General features: G+C 39.4%; 1 protein-coding gene across 50 annotated transcripts in view; it reads right to left on the bottom strand.

Annotated features, from left to right (window-relative positions):
- NRXN1 (neurexin 1) overlaps positions 1 to 25,254 on the bottom strand; it is a 1,165,889-nt gene that overhangs the window by 511,801 nt on the left and 628,834 nt on the right. The gene's annotated exons all lie outside the window — the stretch shown is intronic.

The following is a 25,254-nucleotide window of genomic DNA, read 5'->3' as shown; positions in this document are numbered from 1 at the left end:
TAAATTGCATGGGCCATTTTGTGGCAACCCCATACCTCTGCTTTGTGTTTTCTTCCTAGTGGGCCACTTGAAAGCTATACAATCTTCTGATCTTACAGCTTCTGCCTTCTCGTGCCAAGATAGGGGTCCCTAAAATATGTCTGTTTCTTTGTTCTTTTTGTCATTGCTGAACTATGTTAGGCTGAAATCAATAAAGCCTACCATCATTTAATAACAGTTCAGTACTGGAAAGTTTGGAACTTACTTGGTTGGCTACCATCATATCTACATCTATCCATCCATCCAGATCTCTCTTTCTTTGTCTCTCTGCCTTTATCTCTATCTGCATCTCTGTCAAGTGTAACCTTAATTAGGAGATAATGAAACAGGATTTCTGCCTATGCTTAGGGAAGAGTGTGAAGCTGCTCTCTTCCATCATAAGGTTCTTCAGGCTTTCAACACTGTCTGAAGAGGAAAGTTTCCTGCTTACGTGTAGATTCTACTGTATATGTGAGCAAGAGCCCTGGAAAATCTGAGTTCTTGCTGATGTGTAAAGCTGACACACAAGAAGAAAACTCCCCTCTTCAAGTGGTGCTGAAGGTACCAAGAACAACGGATGGGGTGGGGCTTCGGGTGACCCTCTAATCATATTCAGAACTTGGCATCAAGCAGTAGGTTGGGATTCAGAGGAGGTTTGGCTCCAAACCTAAGATGTGCTTTATTCCAACTGTTTTGGAAAGTAGCCAAAGGCTACACCAGTGTTTGTAGACAAACAGATTCATTTTACATATAGACAGATGTAAATTAGACGCAAACCCTACTCAACTGGTACTAAAGCTGGCTTTCTCCATACTCTTACAGAAACTCTTATACTAACCCTCTGACCGCTCATTTTGGACATTCCCAGCATGGCCTAAATAGGTAACATTTAAACTTGTGTTATGGGCTGTTTAGGCCAGCCAGATCTCTGGAAAATCAGCTGGTCTAATGATTCAGTGTGCATGAATTTCTCAACGTTCCCAACCATATGACTGCAGTATAGGACTCTCCAATATAAAATAGAATTCTCCCATTCCCTTAACACAGGTATAAGAATACTTTGGTGACTTTGCATCTTTAAGGGCAGTTGGCTGAAAACAGTAACAATAATGACTTCTGAATCATCCAGATCTTAGGTGTGCTTTTAAAAAACACTGTTGATACTTGTATGAGAAATTGATTGCCTGTTCACCAGGGATGTAAATAGCACTTTCTAAACTCTTCTTCCTAGTTGATTAAGGATGAGTCAAGGAGATACCCTCAATGATAAATGTTCAACGCTCATAAGGTTCCTTACTTCCAAAGTTGCTACTTTGGCAACTTTGAAACTTCACTTTTCCAGGAAGTAAAACTTTGTACTGGGTCAAATTCTTTCCTATTACTCTTTATTCCACTCAAACTATTCTTACCCTTAACCTCCAGAAGTGCCTCCCACTATCAACCCTTACTCTTTGATCTCTTTCTCTCATATTTTTCTCTCTCTTTATCTTTCTCCTTTTTGGGGGAAGTACTGTTTTTAAAATTTTGAACCAATTGTGACATTATAAAAGTGGCCAACTAATGATCAATTTCTAAAAGATTACCAAGCTTAAATCTTTGAGACAAGATAGAACAGTATGAAGCATGTAATTTTATCCCTGGGACATCCATTTTATGTCATTAAAGCACACTATATAAAAGTAACAAGTATACCATAACAGCAGTAATTTTACCAAGCACAAAGCTTACAGAATTTTAAAGAGAGCAAAAAAGTACAAACGGCATGCCGTAAAACTCTAATCATGCTGTATGGAAGGAAAAAAAAAATACAAGGAGCAGCCAAACAATTCTCAAACAATCTTTAGTTTAGTGGTTACTGATTTCCCACCACTTCATGGGGCTTAGAAGCTGTTGAGAAAAGGTTAGTATACTAATCCATTAACACAACTTTCATAACCAGGGTTGGCTGGAGATCTAGGTTTAAATAAAAGAGTAGTCAAACAGAATGTAATGGTGAATCTTTAAAAAAAACATATTCAATACTAATTATGCCCCAAAGGGCACTCAAAGGAGATTGCCTTGCACAGGAAAGTTTTACTCTTTATCATAGTATAGTAGCAACCCATCACTCTAATGGTGAATTCTTCTGTCCTGCTCTCAGGAGAGAAGAATTTCAAGAGGACTTCAATAACAAGCCAAAGAAAGAGAAGAACAGAGAGGGACCAGGTTAAGCCATTAAGAAGTTTCTGACAGGAATTGTGACACAGACTGAGCAAGGACTAATTCCTAACATTGTTAGGAATTGTCTGTTCTGATTTCCTAGAATACAAATCCCATCATTCTTCATTCTGGGAGTCCTACTTGCCATACAGACACCTCGCAAACACCTAAATTTAACTCACCTGGGAGAAAGGCCTTAACAGGAAGGGTTTGCGGATGACCTAGGCCTAGCTCTGTCTAGTTTCATTTTCAGAAAGCTCCTAGCTAGCACCAAGGAAGCTTGGGCAGAGCTAGGCTTAGCTCAGTGTCACCAACCTCATCTTCTAGATCAGCCATATTTAGGTGTCTGAGACAAAGAGCCTCAGACTAGAGAATAATGGGATTTCTAGCCCAAGAAATCTGAAAATCCTATCCCTAGCAGATTTGACTTCACTCACTAATTCACTGCTCTGTGAACTGAGGGAAGGGGAAAGTCCCCCCCCCCTACTTTTAACTACTTTCCTACATAGCAAGAAGAACAGGGGCTTAGGTGGCCTGTAAAGCACATAAGCAGCTCATTCCCATAATGAGTCAAATGAGAGTGAGCAACTAATTTGGTGTTCACACTTTAATTCTACTCAGGTGTTCTATCTTTGCTCAAAGCAAAATCAAGGAGTCTAAAGCAGAATCCCCATCCACATATTCAGGGTATATCTAACCTCAATGTGTTGGGACAGAGAGTAGGTATGGAATGGAAATTATTACTTGTGCTGTTCTCCTGCACAACAGGAAGAGACTCCTGGTCCCCCCACTCATGATCTGCAGGCCAGAGATTCTTTCTTTCTTTCTTTCTTTCTTTCTCTCTCTCTCTCTCTCTCTCTCTCTCTCTCTCTGTGTGTGTGTGTGTGTGTTTATCAGTCTCCAAGAGTTTCCACATTTGCAGGAACAATTTTTGCACAGTTTTATGCAGACTATATAAACTCTGCCAATTGCACATCTGAACTATATTTAGCAGCTGCCTTGTTGCATAGACTTTTAAAAATTAGAAGCCTTGGATGGGTTTTTATATATCAGTTGCTCCTTCCATGTTTGTTGTGTTTGTATGCTTTTCTTCAGAGAAGATGGCTAGGATGTGCCTTTTTTAAAACTTTTTCCACCAGGAAGTTATGAGCAAATTGCAGAGCCCTCTATAAAAGCATGTCTCAGTCTTATGTTGGAGACAAAAAAAAAGTGTGCATTGGGTCAAGAAACTGTTCGTAGGCTGTCTCAACTTATTTAAACTTCTTGCTTTGTGAAAAACAACTTGTTCAGTGAAATTTCTTCACATCCTTGATATTCCTGCCTCCTTCATCACTATTCCCTTCACAAAAAGACTGAAGAGGAAAGCATTCTTGACCTTTGCATCTCTCCATACAATTTTAAACCATGATTTTTTTAAGGTTCTGGATTGTATAGAGAGACGCTTGTAGATCAGTGGGTCCCAACCTTGGGTCTCCAGATATTCCAGCAATCCTGGCCAGCACAGCTAGTGGGAATTTTAGTTCAAGAACATCTGGGAACACAAGTTTGGGAACAACGGTTGTTTATTGCTTTCTACACAAGGAAAGTAGTGATGGAAGAGGCAGGGGCTAGTCTGCGCTTTCCACTCACACATTCAGAACAATATAGTTCTGAATGCTAGAATAGGCTGTATGTTTGTAGTTGGATGGGTGTCCATTGCTTAAAATGTTTTTTCCTCCCTCTGTCCTGGTCAGCATAAGAAAGAGTGCATGAAGTGACTTAAAAGGACATGTCCTTGTGGTCTTGCATTCTACAGGAGCCAGGTGGAAAATGTCTCATTGCTCATATCTCTACTCAAGAATCCCCAGCCAAAGAATTTGGCTTAGATACCTTCTTTGCTGTTTGAAATTGGAATGTGGAAGCAATTAGCCACAGCCAGCCAGTGGCTTACTATTATTTCCTTTTGCAACCATATTTCTGGCTCTGCTGCCCCCCCCCCCCCCAGGATAATGCGAGACAGGAGAGTCTTGCCAATGCAACCTGGGATGGCAGGGGGAAGGAGCACCCACTTAAGTGTGCTCCTCCCTCCTTTTGGCCTCTTTTCGAGGCTTGCAACCCATCTGTCTGCCCTATGCACTAGTGTGAGTTTTCTGGTCACCTTTTGGGCCAGATAGGAATTTTTGACCCGCATCCTGATTGGCAGTTGGCTATGGGAGGTGGTTTTTTTTTTTTTTAACCTATCCCACACTGGTCGAGATGTGCAGGCTGTTTGAAGGGGTGGAAAATAAATGGTCACACATGCAGGTAGTGCGGATGGAACCAGTTTCGGAGAGTCCCTTTGCAATCACAGGTAACGTATAGCTCATCCAACCTCCCAGCGCTGTGGAGCATGAGATTACTGGGGGGGGGGGGCGCGAAGATATGCTGGGGTCACACCCAGACCGATGGTTACCAAGGGGAAGGTAGCTCGAGGTCTGGGGGTGGCCATATTTGGGCCAGCCAGGATCTCGCTGTCGTCAGGACCGCAAGACTTTGGGGCTTGGCACTCGCCCATCTCGCAAAACCTGATTCCGCACTACTGCAGTCCCCCCTTTTATGGTTGCTATAATGGTTATTTAATAAATTGTGGCCCATGTTTTTCCCATAAAACTTGTCTCACTTCTCTATTCTGGGGTGGGGGGGCCAATACATTATGTCAGTCAAAAAAAAAACGGGCAAAATCCTTTTGCATAACTTTGTGCTGGCATAACCCAGATCAGGTGCCAGAAGCAGTACATTTAAAGGAATTAAAAGTTTCCTGCCCCGCTTCCTCCAGCTTCCGAGGCTTCCTCTTACCCTGGGATCCTAGGAATGTGGGGAGGAGCCTTTTGTAGTTTAAAAAAAAAAGCCACATTCCCCACTGGCAGTCCCAATTTCAGCAGTGATGATGCAGGAGTGATTTAAAAACAACACACATCAGCGACTCCTTTTCCCTGTTGTGAAGCTCCCAAAGGCTTCCCTGAGGAAAAAGGGAGCCCTCGGAAGCCTCAGGATCTAAAAGGAGATGAAGCTTTTAATTACTTCAACTGAAACGCTCCTGGTACCCAGTCCAGTTTACGCCATGCAAAGTTATGCCAACAGAATTTTGCCCGACGAGGGATTACATCCTTCCTTTTGTAATAGGATGACAGTTTTGTAGCCAATCAACTCTATAGTTTCGAGGTCATGGCCACACTGAGGGAATATCAGTTCAAGTGATGGCTCGGGCTGTGCCTTACGATGGTACCATGTGTCATGATGGGGTTAGGATCCTCCTTCACATCTGAGGACAAAAGGCTCCTTTAGGAAGTACAAAGCAACTCTGATCTCCAACAGAGGGGAAATGTCAGGGGTTGGCCTTTGGTGTAAATGACTGGAGGGTTGCTACTGTTTTCACTCCCAACATCTGACACAATGGTTGCTTCCTTACCCCTTTTCAAGACAACACAATTTCTGTATCCAAACTTGCACTAAGAACGCAACTTGGACTCCCGCTATATAACACACCTTTCTGAGCTCCTCCCCCACTGTGTCCTGCAGTGTGCGGTCCCCACACCCCAGCCCTCCTCCTGAAATCCTCATTCTTAATCACAAAATTTTTTTCAATGCGCCTCAATGTTCTGGAACGCCAAGGTGCCTTTTTTCTGGCCTTAGTTATTTATTTCAATTAACAGGAGGGGGGGAAATACACATTGAATTATCTACTGCATCCAGGACTTCCCAATTGAGACCGAGGTGTTTCAAACAATCTCTGTTTAGTGCCAGAATGGAGGTGGGATGAAATGGAGGAAGAGAAGGAGATCCCGCTAAGAATGTTAATGCCAAGGCAAGCCATTCAGGTTACAATTGGCTCTAATTGGCAATCCTGAAGCTGTAGAATTCTAATTTACCTACAGCTGAGTGGCATTCAGAAAAGTAAGAAATGATTTCTTAACTTTAAAAAAATGCAAGGGTATGGTTTCCTGTCTGCTTCTTAGAACCCCAGGCTCCTTGGAAAGCGTGGGGTTAGCACAAATGACAAACACACACACACACACACACACACACACACACACACACACACACACACACACACACACACACACACACACACCATGCGCGCACGCGCGCGCACGCACACACGCACGCACGCACGCACATCAAAAACCTGTTTGAGGAGAGGGGGAGAAAGATTCTGGAAAGTTTTATTCCTACCCCTACTCCTGATCTGTATAAAGTAGAGCATGACTACCATTATTAAATTCAGATTTCATGATACATACTGAGTTGACACATTTGTATATCTGATTTGGTGGTTCATAACCTGCTACCACCAAGCATCAATATTAATGGACAGTGGTTGTCCCCGCTTACTAAAACAGATACTCCTGGGGAAGCATAGCATTTCTCAGAAAACAGGGGCAGTAAAAGTTAATTGGTCCATAACTGGACAATTTCTAATGCATTCCAAACAACATTTGGGGGTTGTGTGCATCTGTATAAATCATGCACTTTTCCTGAATAGCGAAGTCCAACAGCTGTCCTGATTGACCAGAGGAAAGGTTTGTCATTCTGCTCTAATAGCACCAAAGCCAGTTCATGAGGGACACTCACAAACAGAACTGCGGCTACAAAAAAAAAACTAGTGTTAACATGCACAAGTTTGCCAAAGTTGACTAGGTTGCTTTAATGATCAGTCTTCTCACCTGAAGGTGAATTCATGACAAGCATGATAGAAAGTGTGGATTTCCACAGAGGAGGATATTACCACATTGTTTTCCTAAGGTTATTCAATGTTTCAATTCTCTTTATTCTTAGGAATGCACCTCTACTTACTAAAACAGAGAGACAATAATGGAAATGCCAAAAACCTACTCCAAATTTGTTGGTGTGAAAACAGGTTCTAGCAAGAGAATATTCCCACCAGGACAAGAATGGCTCCTGCTGGGCTTAAGGAGAATGACTGTTGACCTGCAACTAAGTATGTCTGACTGATGTGCAGTATTAAAAAAAACTAAGATCATGGCCACTGGTCCCATCACCTCCTGGCAAATAGAAGGAGAAGATATGGAGACAGTAACAGATTTTACCTTTTTGGGGTCCATGATCACTGCAGATGGTGACAGCAGTCACAAAATTAAAAGACGCCTGCTTCTTGGGAGGAAAGTGATGACAAACCTTGACAGCATCTTAAAAAGCAGAGACATCACCTTGCCGACAAAAGTCAGGATAGTCAAAGCTATGGTTTTTCCTGTAGTGATTTATGGAAGCAAGAGCTGGACCATAAAGAAGGCTGACCGCAGAAGAATTGATGCTTTTGAATTGTGGTGCTGGAGGAGACTCTTGAGAGTCCCCTGGACTGCAAGGAGAACAAACCTGTCCATTCTAAAGGAAATCAACCCTGAATGCTCACTGGAAGGACAAATCCTGAAGCTGAGGCTCCAATACCTTGGCCATCTTATGAGAAGAGAAGACTCCTTGGAAAAGACCTTGATGTTGGGAAAGTGTGACAGGAAGAGGAGAAGGGGACGACAGAGGACGCAGATGGTTGGGCAGTGTCACCGAAGCTACCAACATGAATTTGACCCAACTCCGGGAGGCAGTGGAAGACAGGAGGGCCTGGCGTGCTCTGGTCCATGGGGTCATGAAGAGTTGGACATGACTAAACAATTAAACAACAATCTGGCTGATAGTCATGCTGGGCAGTTCACCTTTTTCCCCCCTTTGACATTTTGTTTGTTTTGGCAAAAGGGGATGCCTGCCCACCCCCTTCCCACCGCCTCATCACTTTTGCCTACCTGCTTCTGCCACGTCCACTTCCACCTCAGCGGCTGCAGGTGCCATCCGCAGAGGTACTGGCCCAGCTGCCCTACTAGGAGCCTGCTGCCCCCTCAGTGCATGCCCAGACTGTCAGCTGGGCAGTGGGCATATGCTCAGGAACAGTGGCCTGTTGGCAATGGCAGTGGCAGTGGTGGAAGCAGAGGCAGAAGGATCAGGTATCCCCCCCCCCCCGACACAAACCAGAAAAAGTAGCACACTTAATATAAGCAGCACACATATAATGTTAAAAGGCTATATAAGTTAAAACAATTTAAAAACTGTTTAGGGAGGCCTGTGGCAACATTCAGCGTGAGTCATCATTTTTGTTTTTGTCTCTGTTATTATTGATTGAATATGTGACTAAGGGTATTTCCTTCAATTATGTTTAGACTTGGTTGTATCATTTGTTTATGATATGTGAACTGCCCTGTGTAGTGATTTTACTACATCGAACTGTGTATAAGCCAGATAGATAGGAATACACATCAAGTGTTAAAAGAAGAAAAGAAAAGTTCAGCATCCTCTTCTAAAAATTCTCTTAGCAGCCCAGTCAGTGGCCAAATACATGACTGAAGAGGCTTGGGACCCTTAGTAAGAAGAAAATGGGGAATATCCAGGGCAAAAGAATGGAAGGTTTCTTTTGAGATGAATGAATATAGTGATCTGCTGGAAACATTCATAATGGCACAGAGTTGGGAGGATAACCCTTAATCCTGCTTAGTTGTGGAATGACCTCCACGTGTCGTTATGTTAAATTCTCTAAAAATGAACTTTTCAAACTATATTCTAAGGAAAGCTTCCTATCAATGTCATATATGCCATATTTTCTCTAAGACTCAAAGCAGCACTTAAAGGCTTCCCAAGTAGTATCCCAGTATGTTTTCTCAGTTTACATAAGCAGCCACGGTTCATATATTACAACTGGACTACCACTTCCATAATCCTTGATCATGCCATCATATGGACTGATATGATGGGAACCAGTACCATAACATCTAGCATGCCTACTTTTCCTACCTTTGCATTAGCTGGTTTTCCTGGTGCTTCAGGATTCTGGGCTACACTGCCGGTCCTCCGGAATGGCTCAGTATAGGATACATCAACTAGCCCTTAATTGGAATCTTTGGAATTGCTACTATTTAATGCAGACACATTGTGGGAAGAGAAGGATCTCCTTCCACCTGCTGAATTCTCCCAACAAATACTCTGAATGTTCCATTGGTATCATAGAATGTAAAACTGGGATCTCAGTGTTTACTTTGTACATCTAATCCCACCCATCTATCTCTCTAAAAAGGAAAGAAAGAACTGTTTGCATTTCAGCTTAAGGTTAATCACAAGTTGAACAATTAAGGATGCTGCAAGCTGAGAGCTGAAATAAGAAGAGCAGCCCTAATGGTGTTTGTATATTTATGTGTGTGTATGAAACAGAAAGAGGGAGATAGAACAAGCATGTGCATTAATGCATGCATGTGCACACATCTGATAGTGTTCAGATGGCCATTTGAGGCTGTTTAATTTATTTATTTATTTATTTATTTATTTATTTATTTATTTATTTATTTATTTATTTATTTATTTAATTTATATGCTGCCCACTCTACCCAGAGGTCTCTGGGCGGCTTACAATAATTAAAATTCAATACAATAAAATGATTAAAATACAATTAAAATACAATTAAAATACAATTAAAATTGCCATCATCAGGACCCACAGTTGTTATTTCAATTAAAAGCCTTCTGGAACAGGAAGGTTTTGACCTGGCGCCGAAATGTCATCAACGTCGGCGCCGGACGGATTTCAGTTGGGAGGACGTTCCATAGTCTGGGGGCAGCTGCCGAGAAGGCCCTTTGTCTACAAGCCATCCCTCTTACCTCTTTGAGGGATGACTCTTTCAAAAGGGCCCCCTGGCTAGATCTTAACTGCCGGGTAGGCTCATATGGAAGGAGGCGGTCCTTCAAGTATCCAGGGCCCAAGCCATTTAGGGCTTTATATGTCAAAACAAGCACTTTGAATTGGGCTCGGGCAGCAACTGGTAACCAATGTAAATTGAACAGAATCGGCTTGATGTGATCTCTAGCAGCTCCACCACTCACCAGCCGCGCAGCTCGATTCTGGACCAGTTGCAGTCGCCGGACCGTCTTCAAAGGCAGCCCCACGTAGAGCGCATTGCAATTTATGGCTATTGGCTGGTTTTTAAAATGTCCTTTTCTCCATAAATTTAAACATATAGCTTCCTTAAGAATTTTATGACTCCTGCACAGTTTATGGAGAATGTTACAGTGAAAAAGGCACACACAGTGGCTCTCAGCATAATGCTGGAGTGGATTGCTACCACTTCCCTTTCGTGCCTTGACAGCAAGACAGTCAAGACCAGAATTACAGGCTGGCTGTCACCTGACAACTTGGCAAATTGAACCATGAATTTAAAAAACACAGTGCACTTGAATTTAAAAAATCACAGTGCCTGGAGCACCATGGGGGAGTCTCCTGGGATCATCTACCTTAAACTGTATATCTTCTTCTTGTAGTCCATATCAGTGACCTCTCTCTATCTTCCAAGTGGCCTAGAAAGGAGCAGGGGCAAGGCGGAAAGCCCTGCTCGGTCAGGCTAACCTAGTAATTCCCACCCTTGGGTAACCCAGGATTGCAATTTCCAAAAACCTTCACCACCAGCTGTGATGGCCAGAGTTTCTGGGAATTGTAATCCAAGAATACCGGGGGTCACTCAATGTTGGGAATCCCTGGCTTAACCCATCAGCTTAGGTGAACCCAGGAATCCAAGCGTTGAACTTGAGTAGGTTGCATGAATTTTCATAAGCTGTTATCAAAGAATTTGATGGATTTCTATGTCAGTCAGAGGTTGGGGTAAGGGAGAAGGTGGATGAGTATACCAGTTGCATTCTATGGCTTTAAGGCTCATCAACTCAGGAGCCATTTTCAAGGGTAGAGAATCCACTCCAAATATTACTCTAAACCAGTGTTTCCCAACCTTTTTCTAAAGTAATGACCCCCTTTTAAAATAGTCATGTAGCAAGGCCTAGGGTCTGTAACAAAGAGAAAAAGAATAGAAACATTATTGAAGAAGAATAAAGTGGACATTATTTACTTACAAGAGACTCATCAAACGATGGAGTTAATGAACTGAAACTTCAAAATACACATATTTATGAAAAATATGTGTATTTTTGGACTACCAAATCCAAAGGTGTAGCAATATCGATATCTAAACACTGTGAATTTGTGGTAAAAGAAGTAGTAAAAGATAATAATGATAGATATTTAATAATACAGGGACTAAGTAAATATTTATAGACAGAGATAATAAGAAACTATTAGAGATTCAACTAAAAGGAAAGCATTGAGCTAGAAAAGGTTCAGAGGGATTTGATATATTTGAAGAGAATTTTTTTAGTATAGTAATAAAAATTCAAATCTTTTCTCCAGGGTATCTCAAACTAAAAAATTAAAAATACAATTGGAGTGATTAGTGATAAAAGAGAAAAGTATTGCAGCCTGATGAAAGAAAAATTAGTAATATTATAAGAATTTTAATCAAAATTTATTTAAAGGAAACAATATACCAAAATAAATATATAAAGTTATATTAAATAAAATGTAAAGAGTAACCTATTAGAGAATGATAAAAGAGAATTATAAGAAAAAAGATAAGGGATGAAGAGATTGCAGAGGTTATCAATAAACTAAAAATGGTAAAATTCCAAGCTTTGATGGAATGGAAGCAAAATATTATAAATCTTTTAAATCAGTATTGATCCCCAAGTTGAAAATACTCTACAATGGAATATTGGAAGGAGAGAAAATACCAGAAACTTGGAAATATTCACTAATAACTCTTATCCCAAAACTCAATAAAGATCTAACATATTCAAGTTCATATATGCCTATCTTGTTATTAAATCAAGATGCAAATATATTTACAGAAATTTTAGCAAATAGAATGAATAAGTTCATTACAAAATATATTAAAGATGATCAGAATGTTTTTTTAAAAGGGACGAAAAAAGGCAAATTTAACTAGGAGGGTTTTCAATATTATATATAATATAGAAAAAGATAAGATAAAGGCAGGTATTTTATCATTAGATATTTTTAAGGCATTTGATTATGTACAATGGCCAACGTTAAAAATTCTTTTAAAGCATTGGGGGTTTGGAAATAAATTTATGGGGGCAATAGATCAATTTTATTTGGAGAATACTTCTGCAGTCATTGTTAATGACAGGATGACAGAACAGATAGCTCTAGGCTGAGGCACTAGGCAAGGTTGCCCTCTTTCCCCAGTTTTGTTTTGCTTGAAAACTGAAATGTTAGCAAATGTAATAAGGAATGACGATTTAATTAGTGGTATGGCTGAGAATAACAACAACAAAAGATTAACTTACTTTCTGATGATTCCTTTTTGCCAGTTAAAAACCCATTAGAAAGTATGGATAGAATTAAAAATCATTTAGAAAAATTTGGAAAAAATAACTGGATTATGTGTAAATTGGCAAAAATCTGAAATAATGTTGTTTAATCATAATAAATTACAACAAGAAAAGTTTGCTGATAAATACGATTTTAGGATATGTAGCTCTGTTAAATATTTAGATATAAATTTTGTAAATATTCCTCAGAAAACAAAGGAGCATAATTATTAATAAACTAAAAAGAGATATAAAAAAGAAATTACAGAAATATTCAGTTTGAAACTCTCTTGGTTTGGAAGGATTGTGCTGATGAAAATGAAGATTTTACCAAAGATTATTTTTTTTTATTTAGGATGTTACAAATACAGTTAACAGAAGATGATTTTAAATTTTGGCAAGGACTGATTAATAGATATTGTAATGAAGGGAAGAAAGTCAGAATAAATAAAAAGTATTGGTATAAGACAATTAAAAAAGGAGGTATAGGTATACCAAATATTAAAAATTACTCTATGGCTAATCAGCTGAGGCTTATTGGGGAAATTATATATAAGCCAGAAAGATTAATTTGGTGGAAAATGGAATAATCGGAACTACAGGTTGATATTGAAAAATATCTGTTTGCTATAATTAAAAAACATAAAATAAGCAAAATTAATAACCACTTTTTAAAAACTATGTTAAATGTGTGGTATAAGTATTAAAAAAATCTATGTTCATCTAACTCTCCATTAAGATTAGTGACTGAAATAGAGAATTTCCCTGCCAATATGAAAGTCTATTTAGAATTATTTAAGGAAAAAAGTGATTAGATTAAAAGATTTGTTGGATAAAATGAGATTGAAAGATCAAATGAAACAAATTCTTCATAATAAGAATATATCATGGTTGAATTATATGCAATTAGAAAGATGGACTAATGAATGGATAAAGAAGTACAATAAAGGTAGAGAATGTACAAAGTATGTACAATTTCTATTATATGAAGATATTCAGATGAATAAGTCAGTGAAGAGTGCAAAAAGTAAAATTTTTAGGCCTGCTAGAGTTAGAAGAAGAAGAGATTGAGAATGAAGGATTGAAGCCAGTGTGGGAACAAGATTTAGGAAAAAGAATAAATGGTGAAGAATGGATGAAGATATGGAAAATGAGGGTTTTACAATTTATGTCGGTGAGAATAAAAGAATTTTTTAAAAACTAAGTTTAAAATGGTATCTGACACCAATAAAAGTGAATAAACTCTAATTATCTGACTCTAATTATCTGAATTTCTGTTGGAAATGTGAGAAGGAAATTGGTACATACTTTCATACGTGATGAGAATGTGAAAAAGTACAAAGATTTTGGAAACTAATATTTAAGGAATTAACTGATATATGTGAAAGTGATTTAGAATTTAATCCTGAGATAGCTTTATTATCAATATTCATAAATGTGGAAAATGATATGATATGATGACTAGAGAGCTGATTACCAATTTATTAACAGCAGCCAGATTAATAATAGCCAGTAATTGGAAATCAAAACTTGAATTTCAAATGGAAGAATGGTATAATGAAATATGGAACATTGCTATAAATGATAAATTAACTTGTAATTTAAAGGTTAAGAAAGGAGAGATAAAAAATATTTTTATGATATATAGGGCAGATTTATTGAATATATGCTAACAAAAGGGGAAAGTTCCAAATCAGGAATTAATGCAGTTCTGGAGAAGCAGACAATAAAGGAAGAAGAAGAATAAAGACAATGGAGGAAGAAGATTACTGCAGGAGGTCCTGACTAGGATAGTGGGGAACACAACTGATTTGTATTTTGGTTTATGTATTTTATGTTGTAGTTTATAAAAATAAAATTTAAATAAAATAGTCAAGTAACCTGTGATCCCACCACCAATACACTTGCATAAAAAGCATTTTAATGGGGTAAAGTCATCCCTTCTGAGATTGTCGAGGCTTCTTCCCCACCCCACTCCAAAAGGGCCTGTTTCTCATACACACAGATATACACTAACTTGAATTTCCCACTCTGAAAGGTCTAGGAAGAAATGACCAAACAATGGCTACAACACATATAAAGTGGCCTTGATCCGCCCCCAGGAAACACTGTGCAATCCCTTGGGTGGGTGGGGGCTCATGATTCTCAGGTTGGGAACCACAAACTCTAAACATTGCAGAAGCTTTTGAAAGTTCTGTACTGTATCATGTTCCAATACTTTATCCAGCACCATGGACAGCTCCTTTGAAAGTTATACTAAAATCTGGACTTCAGTTAGGACCATTATTAGCCTCCACTGCTCAAGGAAGCAGTTTCAAAGCAGCCAGGAGTGTGTCAGTTTTCAAGGCTGAAGGCCAAATTGGAGACTCATCCCCAGCCAAAGCTCCTGTGTTCCTTTTGGAAACGCAGGGAATTGCTTTCTATCAGGTCCGATTACTTCTCCATTTAGCCTAGTCTTACCTGCTCCAATAGACAGTAGGTCTCTTGAGGTCTCACCCTCTCCTCAAGCTTTCCATCAGTCAACAACTGATCTCAGCTCTTGGTTGTTTACAATTAAAAGAGGAAAACGATGCAAGACAATATGAAGATTAGGCTAATGTGGAGCCCTGTGTTTTAGACTGTAATAATCCATTCATGTCTTCACATATGTTCCTTTCCATGCTGTTTTCTGACATATTATGTCTTTTGCAGGAATAGAAACTTAATCTTCACTGGAAAAAAACCAACAGTATCACCCATCAGCCTTTCGCATTTATCAAGGTTACAGAGGGAATGTTTTCTTTGAAGTCGGCTGTTGTCCCAGCAAAGTTGCATTAAGCAGCTCAAATTAAATATCTGTAGTAAGACATATCAGTAGTGAGCCTGGAAACAAAATAATGGCTTAAGGATACAATCATGGAAGTGTGTTGGGGGAAGGGGGGACCCTAGATGATATTTGCTTTCTAAAAGCTCTTTCCCATGAATGAATGGGAGATTCCCCCCCATGTCTAAGATTTGTTTGCAAGTAAATTACATTCACTTATAAAATTTCAGACCCGAGCTGAATTTTATTTCATGCACCAGTAAATGTCAAGCAAAACTGAGTTTAACTCCTCCTCCTCTTTCTTCATTACTTCTGGTTGTGCATTCAATTATTGAGATAATATCATTTTGAATATTTTCCTGCCATAAAGACTCTGTCCCTCAGGGATTTACAGAAGATGAGCTATTAAATATATCTTCTCCTTGTATACTTCTTTTTCTCTTATTGATGAGAAAAACAGGCTGAAAAGAAAAAAGGAACCAAGGCTGAAGAGAGCCAATTTGCAGAGTGTAAAGAAACAATGGTTTTCCCAGGGAAAGGCAAATGGAAGCGAGGTTATAGACCGAGAGGCATGAAATGTCAGTCTCAAGTGTTAATGGAGGTAATCCATGAACAAGGACTATGGAGCAGAATTTAGGAAATGAGGACTGTTTGCTCTGCAAACAGAAGGGGTTGAACCCATTGATGGACAATGCATCACCTTGCTCTACTGTATCAATTCCTATGGTCAGCGTGCTGCAGGGGAAAAAAAGGCACATCCTGTGCAAGGGATTATTAGGAAATGGACCAAAGGTGAGGAACCTGTTATCCCAAAAGGCCTTTGTATTTTATATGGCCTCATTCAGAATAAAGTGTACTGTTTGTCTCCTCCCTTCTGAAACGCATGTTGAAGGAATTATAAAGGAGACTCCAAAGGACAACCATAATGATTAAGAGATGAGAAATAAATTCCCTGAAACACTTGATTTAGGGAGGAAAAGATGGCAAGTGGGGAGAAGACAGAAGTTTTAAAAGGATGAACAGTGTTGGGACAAGGTAGAAGGTACACACAGAGAGATTTATCTCCTTATCCTTGGGGTCACTGCATAAGTGTGATCACCACCACTGTTGAGTTATGATTCTAGCATGTCAAGCGATAACTTCACACCTTTTGTGGTATATAATATTTAAGTTATTTTTACAGTTATTTGTATTGTTACAGGAATGTGGCCTTACTAAATAGTAGAGATGGAATACCACATAGTTCAGACAACATCTTGTGCTGTATCTCATGCTACTGTTTATTACTCTGTTGTAGGTCCAGAGACAAAATGAGGTAAAGATGAGGTGGGCAGAAGGAAAAGCGTTTTTTGTATCACAGACCAGCAGCTGATAATTTTCAGATGCTTTGAAAAAAAACTTATTATGGTTACTTTTAGAAATAAGGAATTAAAGAGTTAAAGTTAATATACTGCAATTAGAAGGAGAACCAGCTGCATTAGGGGTCTTTGAAAGCCAACTAGTTCCCTTTTAACGGTTTTTCCATTTGTTCTATAAATGCAAAGCTACCTAAGGGAATCCAGAAAACAATACTCCCCCAAGCTGACTCATTTTCAACAAGGATTTGACACCTTTCCTCTATTATAAGAAATTCAGATCCTGAACTTGATCTTGCATGACCCCAGTCTTCATCTGGTCATTTCCTGGTAGATCTCCCACGCGTTAACACATCAAGGCATTTTCTCCTACTCCCTGTTCTGTCTCTTATTTCAAACTGCTGGTTCTTTTGAGGAAAAGGAAGTGACAGAGAAGGCTTTGCTTATGCAATCTAGGACAAACTCGAAAATTGCAGCCATTTGCAGCAAATGATGGCTTTTAACATTCATACATTTCACTCTGAGGATGGAATTTGAATTCCGAGTGATCCTGATGGTACGCGAATTGGTTAGAACATAATACCATGAAATTTAATAAGGACAAATTGTAAAGTCTTAGCAAAAGAAGAGGAAGGAGATCAAAAGCACAGCCTGAAGTTGTGGGATAAAAGGATAAACAAAAACAGTACAGCGAAATGATGCATGAGAGAGCTCTCAGGTGATACTATAATGTTTCAGCATCATGTTTTCATCATGATGTAGAAAATCCTTAAATTACCCAATGTACTTAATTCTGGGCAGATTTAAAAATGAAAAAAATCAAACAAACAAACCAGGAATAAATACTTGCATTGAATGACTATAAGTTTTTTCTTATTACCCCACGGAAATGTTGATGCACAGCAGGACCCCTGTATCCATGGGATCAGTATCCGCAGTGTCACATATCCACAAGTCTGAAAATGTTAAAAACATTAAAGGGAAAAAAACCCAACAGAAATATGTATTTTCATGATGCAATTACCAGAACTGGCCACTAGACGCTAGAGACCTTGCTATGTATAGGGTTCACTATTACCTGCAGTTTTTTGCATCTATGGGGAGGGGCTTGGAAGCAATCCCCTGCAATATACTGTATTGCAGGGGGTGAATGCCCCATATTCACAGAAGTATTTGAGGATGCAAAAGCGAGAGAACAGTATCTCATAATATGGGGCCAGCAGCAGTGATTTTCCTGCTTTAAATAATCCCCCCTCCCCTTCCACAGCTCCTGAAGGCTGCCCTAGGATGAACGATGGCTGTGGAAAGGGAGGTTGGACATTCCCCGCACCCTCACAAACTGGGTACCCAGTTTACCAATCTCAGAAGGTTGGAAGGTTGAGTCAAAATCCGATGGGATCAAACGTAAGTTGTGAACAGAGTTTTTGACTGCTGTACTGTAGTTTAACCACTGCATCACAAGGTACACAAGGAGGTTTCAGCCAATGTTGTAAAATAACTACTTTGCAGGTTCTGTTTTATGTGATTCCGGCAATGAAACTTGACTCCTAGGACACTACCATTGTCCCATCTATCTATTTCCACCACTTAGATCATACTGGAGTACACTGTTCAGTTGCTGGGCAATCATGCTTTAAGAAGTATGTAAGCAAACCAGAAATAGTTGTTGTGAACAGAGTTTTTCGGGCTCTTTGGCCATGTTCTGAAGGTTGTTATTCCTGATGTTTCGCCAGTCTCTGTGGCCGGCCTCTTCAGAGGACTGGAGTACGAACTCTGTCCATGCTCTGTCTTCAGAACACGGTCAAAGAGCCCGAAAAAGCCACAACAACTATCCAATCCCAGCCGTGAAAGCCTTCAAGAAACCGGAAATAGTTTCAGAAGATGGCAAAGATGGTGGTAAGGCATAAGAAAAAGAAGCCTCATGAAGAATAACTGAAGTAGAGATGGAAATAAATATTGATGGTTTTAAGTTTATTATTATTTATTTTATTTATTTATTTTATTTATTATCCCGCCTATCTGGTCAGATCAGGACCACTCTAGGCGGCTAGTTCCTTTCTATACACTAACAGAACATAAGGATGTGTACAGGCATGGGAAGGCTTGTCTACTGAAATAAAGGGCTAGTTTATCATTGGTTTGGGAGAACAGTCCAGAGGAGACTTTGGTGTGTCTGGGCATCTGGGTCTCTCTCTTCTCCAGTGGCTATAAGCCCAATCAGATTCCTACTTTCCATGATCCTGCTCCGTAGTCCCATCCTGTAGATAGATGGCATCCTCAGAGACTATCTAATCAAAGCTACACACCAACTAGACTCTTATTATATATTCTGCATGTGCCAAAAGGATCACAGCGGTTGTCATGGCTAATTCATGAAGTGCCAGCTGCACTTCATTTACCTGGATGGCAGCGCTTTAACATCACATTATATTTGCACCCAGATAATTTGCCTTTTGGGCAAACTGCCTGCCTTTTGGGCAAAAGCACGCATTCTGTTCAGAAACCTTTTGTTTTGCACAAAACAAGTTTTTATTGGCACAAAATGCAAGGTTTGGGGCAGACAGGGTTTTTTGTTTTGTTTTGTTTTGTTTATGTTGCTACCGACAAAAGTACTGATCTCTTTTCTCTCATGGACGAGCAAAATACTGTACAACAACCCAATCACCCAAGGGCTTACCATATTTTGATAGTTTATCCAATACGTTAATTCCCTCTTTTTCAGGATATGCAAACTGCTTTCTTGGTCAGTATCATTCCATTAGCAACTGAAAACTATAACAATAACACTATCTATTGCTACAGTAACTACAAAATGCAAAATACTGTATGAGAATAAAAATACATTAATGGAAATCTATTTTATGGTGCCAAAGAGTAAATTCCAAGTAATTGTCCAGAAAACCCCACAAGCCACCCAAACCTCTGCATCCTACTAGTCAAATGCATATCACTAGTTAAAAGAACTTCTGGAGCTAAATGCCCTTTGACATCCTTTTAAACTCAGTGGCTGAAATCCCCATTAGTAAGTCACAGAGTAAGCCAAATGAATCAATACGGACCTAGTGAGTCAAGTTCCATTGATTCCAAACGCCCATGAGTCTAAGCAATTTCTGTATATTCTCTCAGTATATATACTAAAATAGAAATGAGATAAATTGGAATTCTGGATATCCTGCTGGGCATCCCCATTTTGCCACCATGAGAAAAGATCAAATTAGGCTTTAATTGTTTTTTACTTTATGACTTTCAAAGTGTGATGTCCGACGAAGTGTGTCTTCAATAGCAGAAAAACGAACATCAGAACTCACAAAGTCCAAGTTAATCATTATTATTAATTATTAATTATTAATTATTAATTATTAATTATTAATTATTAATTATTAATTATTATTATTATTATTATTATTAATTGTATTTATACCCCACCTATCTAGTCATTTCGAACACTCTAGGCGGCTAATCGTTTAATTGTTTCTATAGTTCCCTGCCTGAAAAACAGAAACTGTGACAGAGGGATTCTGTTTTAACTTCTACAATCATTTGTCTCAAAGTCTTCCCTATGGTTCAAATTACATACACACACCCCTTTGGAAAGCCGCCACAATTCCTACAAAGTTGTCCTTGCCAGACTGGAATGGCCCAAGTCATTCTCTGACAAGTAACACAGGATCTAGGTAACTTTATAGATGCTCAGATTATTTATTTCTCTGTAGCCCAGGAATGTCTGCTGACGTGGGTGGTTAGGTGGGTGGGAATCTGCCTGTTTCACTTTCTATAACATTATTTTACAAGAACAAGTTTGTTCTGTCCCATTTCCATTCCAGTTCGCAAATGTTCCCTGCTACATGAAATCATGCACAAAATTTGTAATCATCTCGACGCACATTGATCCAACATGTTTACAGAAAGAGAAACCGTGTGGGCAAATTTCGCCAAACTGCTCCAGGAAAAGGAAGATAAATTCTCCATTATTTCTTGGAGGAGGGTTCTCAATCCTAGTTCTCAAAAATAACAATGATTGTAGTAAACCAGCGTAAGATTTTTTTAAAAAAATTAACTTTCCACTGCAATTATCCACAACAATCTAGACACCATACTGTTAATAACAATAATCAAGTGTTGTCAGTTCTGACTTACAGCAAGCCTTTTCAGAGTTTTACAGGTACAGAGTACTCAGAAGTGGTCTACCATTGCCATCTTCTGGAAGCATCCTAGACTGTGCAGCTGGCTCAAGGCTACACAGGCTGGCTCTGATTGTTGCAGGCACAGTAGGGAATCAACCCTCCCAACTTTTGGCTCTGCAGCCAAATGCCAAAACCACTGAGCTATCCAGACAGCCCACTACTCCCTCTACTATGTGTTTCTAGGGCATCACTGTGTTGGGGAAAATGATAACACATTAATAATAAAAATAATACTCAAACATAAAGAATACATTTTTTGGGAAGTAACTATCTGAAGTGCTCTTTGATTTTTAGAGGAACATAGGAAAGAAGAAAAAATCCAGAACCTTTATCCGCATGAAAGAAACTTCAGCTACTGTCTCACTCTAAGGACTGGTTGGAACTTCTGGTTAGATTCCTTGAATTTAACGTAACAGTATAAGAGGGCCAAGAGAGTGCAGCTTTTCTTATTTGTTTGTTAGTTAGTTTGTTGATCTTGTTTTGCATTATGCATCTCTTCATCCTTCTGTAAACTTCCCTAGCAAGCCACAATTCCTGGTCTGAAGAAAGCCCTGTAGAAAGGGTATCAATCTGAAATTTCTTACCTTCAGGAATTTTTTCCAAGTAAAATTTCTATTCTACAAGACTGCAAGAGTTCTCTTGGGAGAAATGTTCAGCACATCCCTGACACCACCTCTCTTAGATACACAGAGCAGTTTCTGTGGAGGGATACTCTAATTTTCTTGCACAAGGACTTTACCCTACTGAATGGCGCCAACAGACGGCTTCGTTAGGAAAAAAATATGGGACAGGGGAGGTTTGTAGCTGAAATGATGTAGACAAAATCCGAGAACATGGTCTGTCAGCTACAATATTGATTCTTGCCTTCCTGAAGAATGCATTGAGTAATTACGAATGGAATACAATCCCTTTATAGACAATGACGCAGAACATATATATTGAGCATGCTTTATCTAATTGTTCATAGAAACAGCAGGAAGGGTTCCTTCCCAGCATCCTGTCTTTCATTAACCTTCGTCCAGCTGCAGTGATATCCTGTGCAAAATTTTCTATGTTTCATCTCCTCTAGTTTATCCTACATCCCTTTCTTTTAAATAAACAACACTGAAACTGCACTACCACCCGTAGGAACAACTGATGGTGCCACAAACCCTTGACACTTCCCATGTCATAATAATGATCACTTTATGCTACCAAGATGTTGCACAGTTTGGTATGGTTACAGCCAAAAAACTTTGGTCTTAAAAGCAGAAGTATGAACTTACAGAAGGCATTCTGAAGAATACAGAGCCTGTTATTTTGGGTCAGGATCATTTTCAGTCCTGTGCTGATCTGGGAGAAGCACAGCTTCAGCACTGAAAACCTGCTGTTACTAATCATTAGGATGTTCCTAACCGGCTTGTGTTTTTTGGACAGAGAGATGCTTCTCGGAGGAGGAAGAACAGCTATGCATTTGTCAGAGTAATCATTACGAGCCTCTTTTTTGCAGTTTCCTATATAATCCTAGTTCTCAGGAATGCTTTCTGTCCTATCAGCTGAACAACATAACACCTTGCATCCTATCTCACCTCCAAAGGATTGCAGGAGCCCTGCAACTTCAAGTGTCTTATTATCATCAGAGGAAATAAAAGAGAGCCTCCAGGTCACTTGAGGTTGAACAGTTCTAGCATTCTTTTCTTTCTCTGCAGTCATCGTTGGCAGCTGGTTTAATTGCAGGAGAACATTCACATCACAGGCTTGATCGGGGTTTGGAAATAGCCATAAACAACACCCTTCTTCTTTACTCTTCTTATTCTTCTTATTTACAAAAACTAATACATAATTGCCTTAGTCATAGCAACTTGTGATGCCCAAATCCCAATTTTAAGAGTACTGTATGTCTGAATCCAGTTGGTAATGCCAACTAGAGTTGATCCACTGAATCAATAGCCTGCAGATTGGCATAGTAAATCCCACTAGAGTAGGTCCCTTGAATGAATGGGGATTTAGTAAGTCAACTCCTCCACTTGTTTTATTGATTCAAATGGGCCTACTCCAGTTGCTAGTTACTTCTAAATGAGTAGAATAGAGTGATTGGAATCAATGGAATTTAAAGAGGAGTTGACTGACTTAGGTTAAGGTTAGGGTTCTCCCTTGACATTTAGTCTAGTCGTGTCCGACTCTAGGGGGCAGTGCTCATCCCCGTCTCCAAGCCATACAGCCAGCGTTTTTCCGTAGACAGTGTCCGTGGTGATGTGGCCAGCCTACTTTAGTACAGTCAACTTCATAAGCAACAAGGTTTGGGGCATGTGCTGTCACACCATTCGGCAACTGTTTAAAGGGATCTACTCCAGCCGGGACAGCTGACCGGATTTAGGCCTGAACTTTTAATTGGCACCTGAAAAACTGCAGCTCATAAGGCTAAAGTACATGAAAGGGCTTTCTCCAGTGGCTGCACTCTGCTTACAGATCTCCTTTCAGTCAGAGCTGGACTTCCAAGCACCAGTTATTTGTACAAGCTTTGGGGGAATATGCTCGTGTTCAATAGGTCTTTGAGTGATGTTGATTTATATTCCTTTTGCAGCATTGTTCAGCAGACATTTTAGTCTGCGATATTCAATATTTCTAATTTTGAATGTGTATAATCCATTGTTTTGGATTTACCATTTTTGATATTTCTAACTGGTGATTCTGAGCATTGTAAGCTATTGTGGCCTCTCATGAGGAAGGGTGAATTAATCAATCAAACCAATAAACAAATCACATTCTGGTTGTCAATTAATTAATCATTCCTTCCTTTTGCAATGTAACTCCCATAATCCCGCAGTTATTTTATGTTGAGATAAGACTGTGTTTCCAACAAACCTGATTTTGTTTTTATAAGCCAGTTTTATTTCTTTTTATGATATGCATTCTTACAATACCTGAACTTTTCAGTCCTCATTGTTTAGAATTACCAAGGATAGTCTATTCCTTTATCCACAAAACAATCTTGTCAATGTTTCAGCTCATAATATTTCACCTCTTTACAACTAACTACACAGCCCATGATGCTGTGCAAACCCAAGAAATACACAGGCATAGGAAAGCCATTTGAATTCTGTAAAGTTCATACAACATGAAATAAATTGCAGAAAGATGTTCTCCAGAAATATACTGCTCAGGTCTATCTATTCAATCCAATATATCCTTGAATGGGTTTCACCTAATCTTGCATGTAAGTCAGAAACCGTTCAGATCAAGAAAAAAACAACCCATCACTTTGGGACACATTTTGAAAAAGTAAAATTTTTTGAAGTATAATTTCAAGAATCTCCCACCCAGCATGACCAGTATGGATTCTGGGAGTTCTAATGCTTTGAAAATCTACTGCCAGAAAGACGCCAACAATCTGGTACGAAGTAATACAATAACAACTTTTATTTGATAGACATAAAGAAACCAACTCTAGAACCAGTTCTAGGAACTTCAGAAACTGTCGTAAGTAATCGTTTTTCCTTTTTCACCATCCCTGAAATGATTACCTAAGTTAACAAAGAGAAGCTGAAATCCTGTGTGTGTAAATTCTGTGGCATAATGTCTGTACTTTTAATTGGAACCTGTGGCAAAAGGCTGATGATATAATCAGCTAGGCAATTTTTTGGAAAATTAAACATTCCACTTCCTTATCCCTTGGCTCTCACAGATTCCCAGTGATGAAAGGAATTACTTGGAACCTGTAGGGGCTTTGTGATACAATGGTGAAATGTTAATTAAAAAAAAAACAAGTGCTGGCTGATGCTGCAGAAAGTATACAACAGAAAGTATACAACAGGATTTCAGTGGCCGTGTCTCCTTTTCTGCTTTATTTTCGGTCTCCGGTCTAGTCATTTCTAGTCATAGTCTCAGTACTAGACCTCTGCATTGTGCCAAGAAGTATCAAATAACATAGTACAACACTATCCTTTTTCCTTCTTTGTCCATCTCATGAGAAGAGAAGACTCCCTGGAAAAGACCCTGATGTTGGGCAAGAGGAGAAGGGGACAACAGAGGATGAGATGGTTGGACAGTGTCACTGAAGCTACCAACATGAATTGGACCAAACTCCAGGAGGCAGTGGAAGACAGGAGAGCCTGGCGTGCTCTGGTCCATGGGGTCACGAAGAGTTGGACACAACTTAACAACAAAAACAACAATATGGGGTATTGTGGACACTAGAGGACAGAAAGGGGCTTTTTAGGATCCACCAACCCACATTTTTGTAAAAACATTTGGAGTGGAGAGTGGGTGTAGCCCTCCAAGATCTAGGGATGGGCATTTGTGACTCTGGGGCATCTGGAGCCTGCCCACCTCTGTTTAAACTGATTTCTAGTGTTGGTGTGATTTTTTGATCTCCCTCTTCAATGGGTCACTTTGTGAGTACAAATATAGAGAGGGGCTATAGACCAGCTTTCAGAAGATTAGTCAGATACACTCACATTCTCAGTTTTTCCCATTCAGCTATATACAG

The sequence above is a fragment of the Pogona vitticeps genome, chromosome 1 (genome assembly GCF_051106095.1).
Source record: "Pogona vitticeps strain Pit_001003342236 chromosome 1, PviZW2.1, whole genome shotgun sequence".
Lineage (NCBI taxonomy): Eukaryota > Metazoa > Chordata > Lepidosauria > Squamata > Agamidae > Pogona > Pogona vitticeps.
This window is presented reverse-complemented; position numbering and strand designations above follow the sequence as displayed.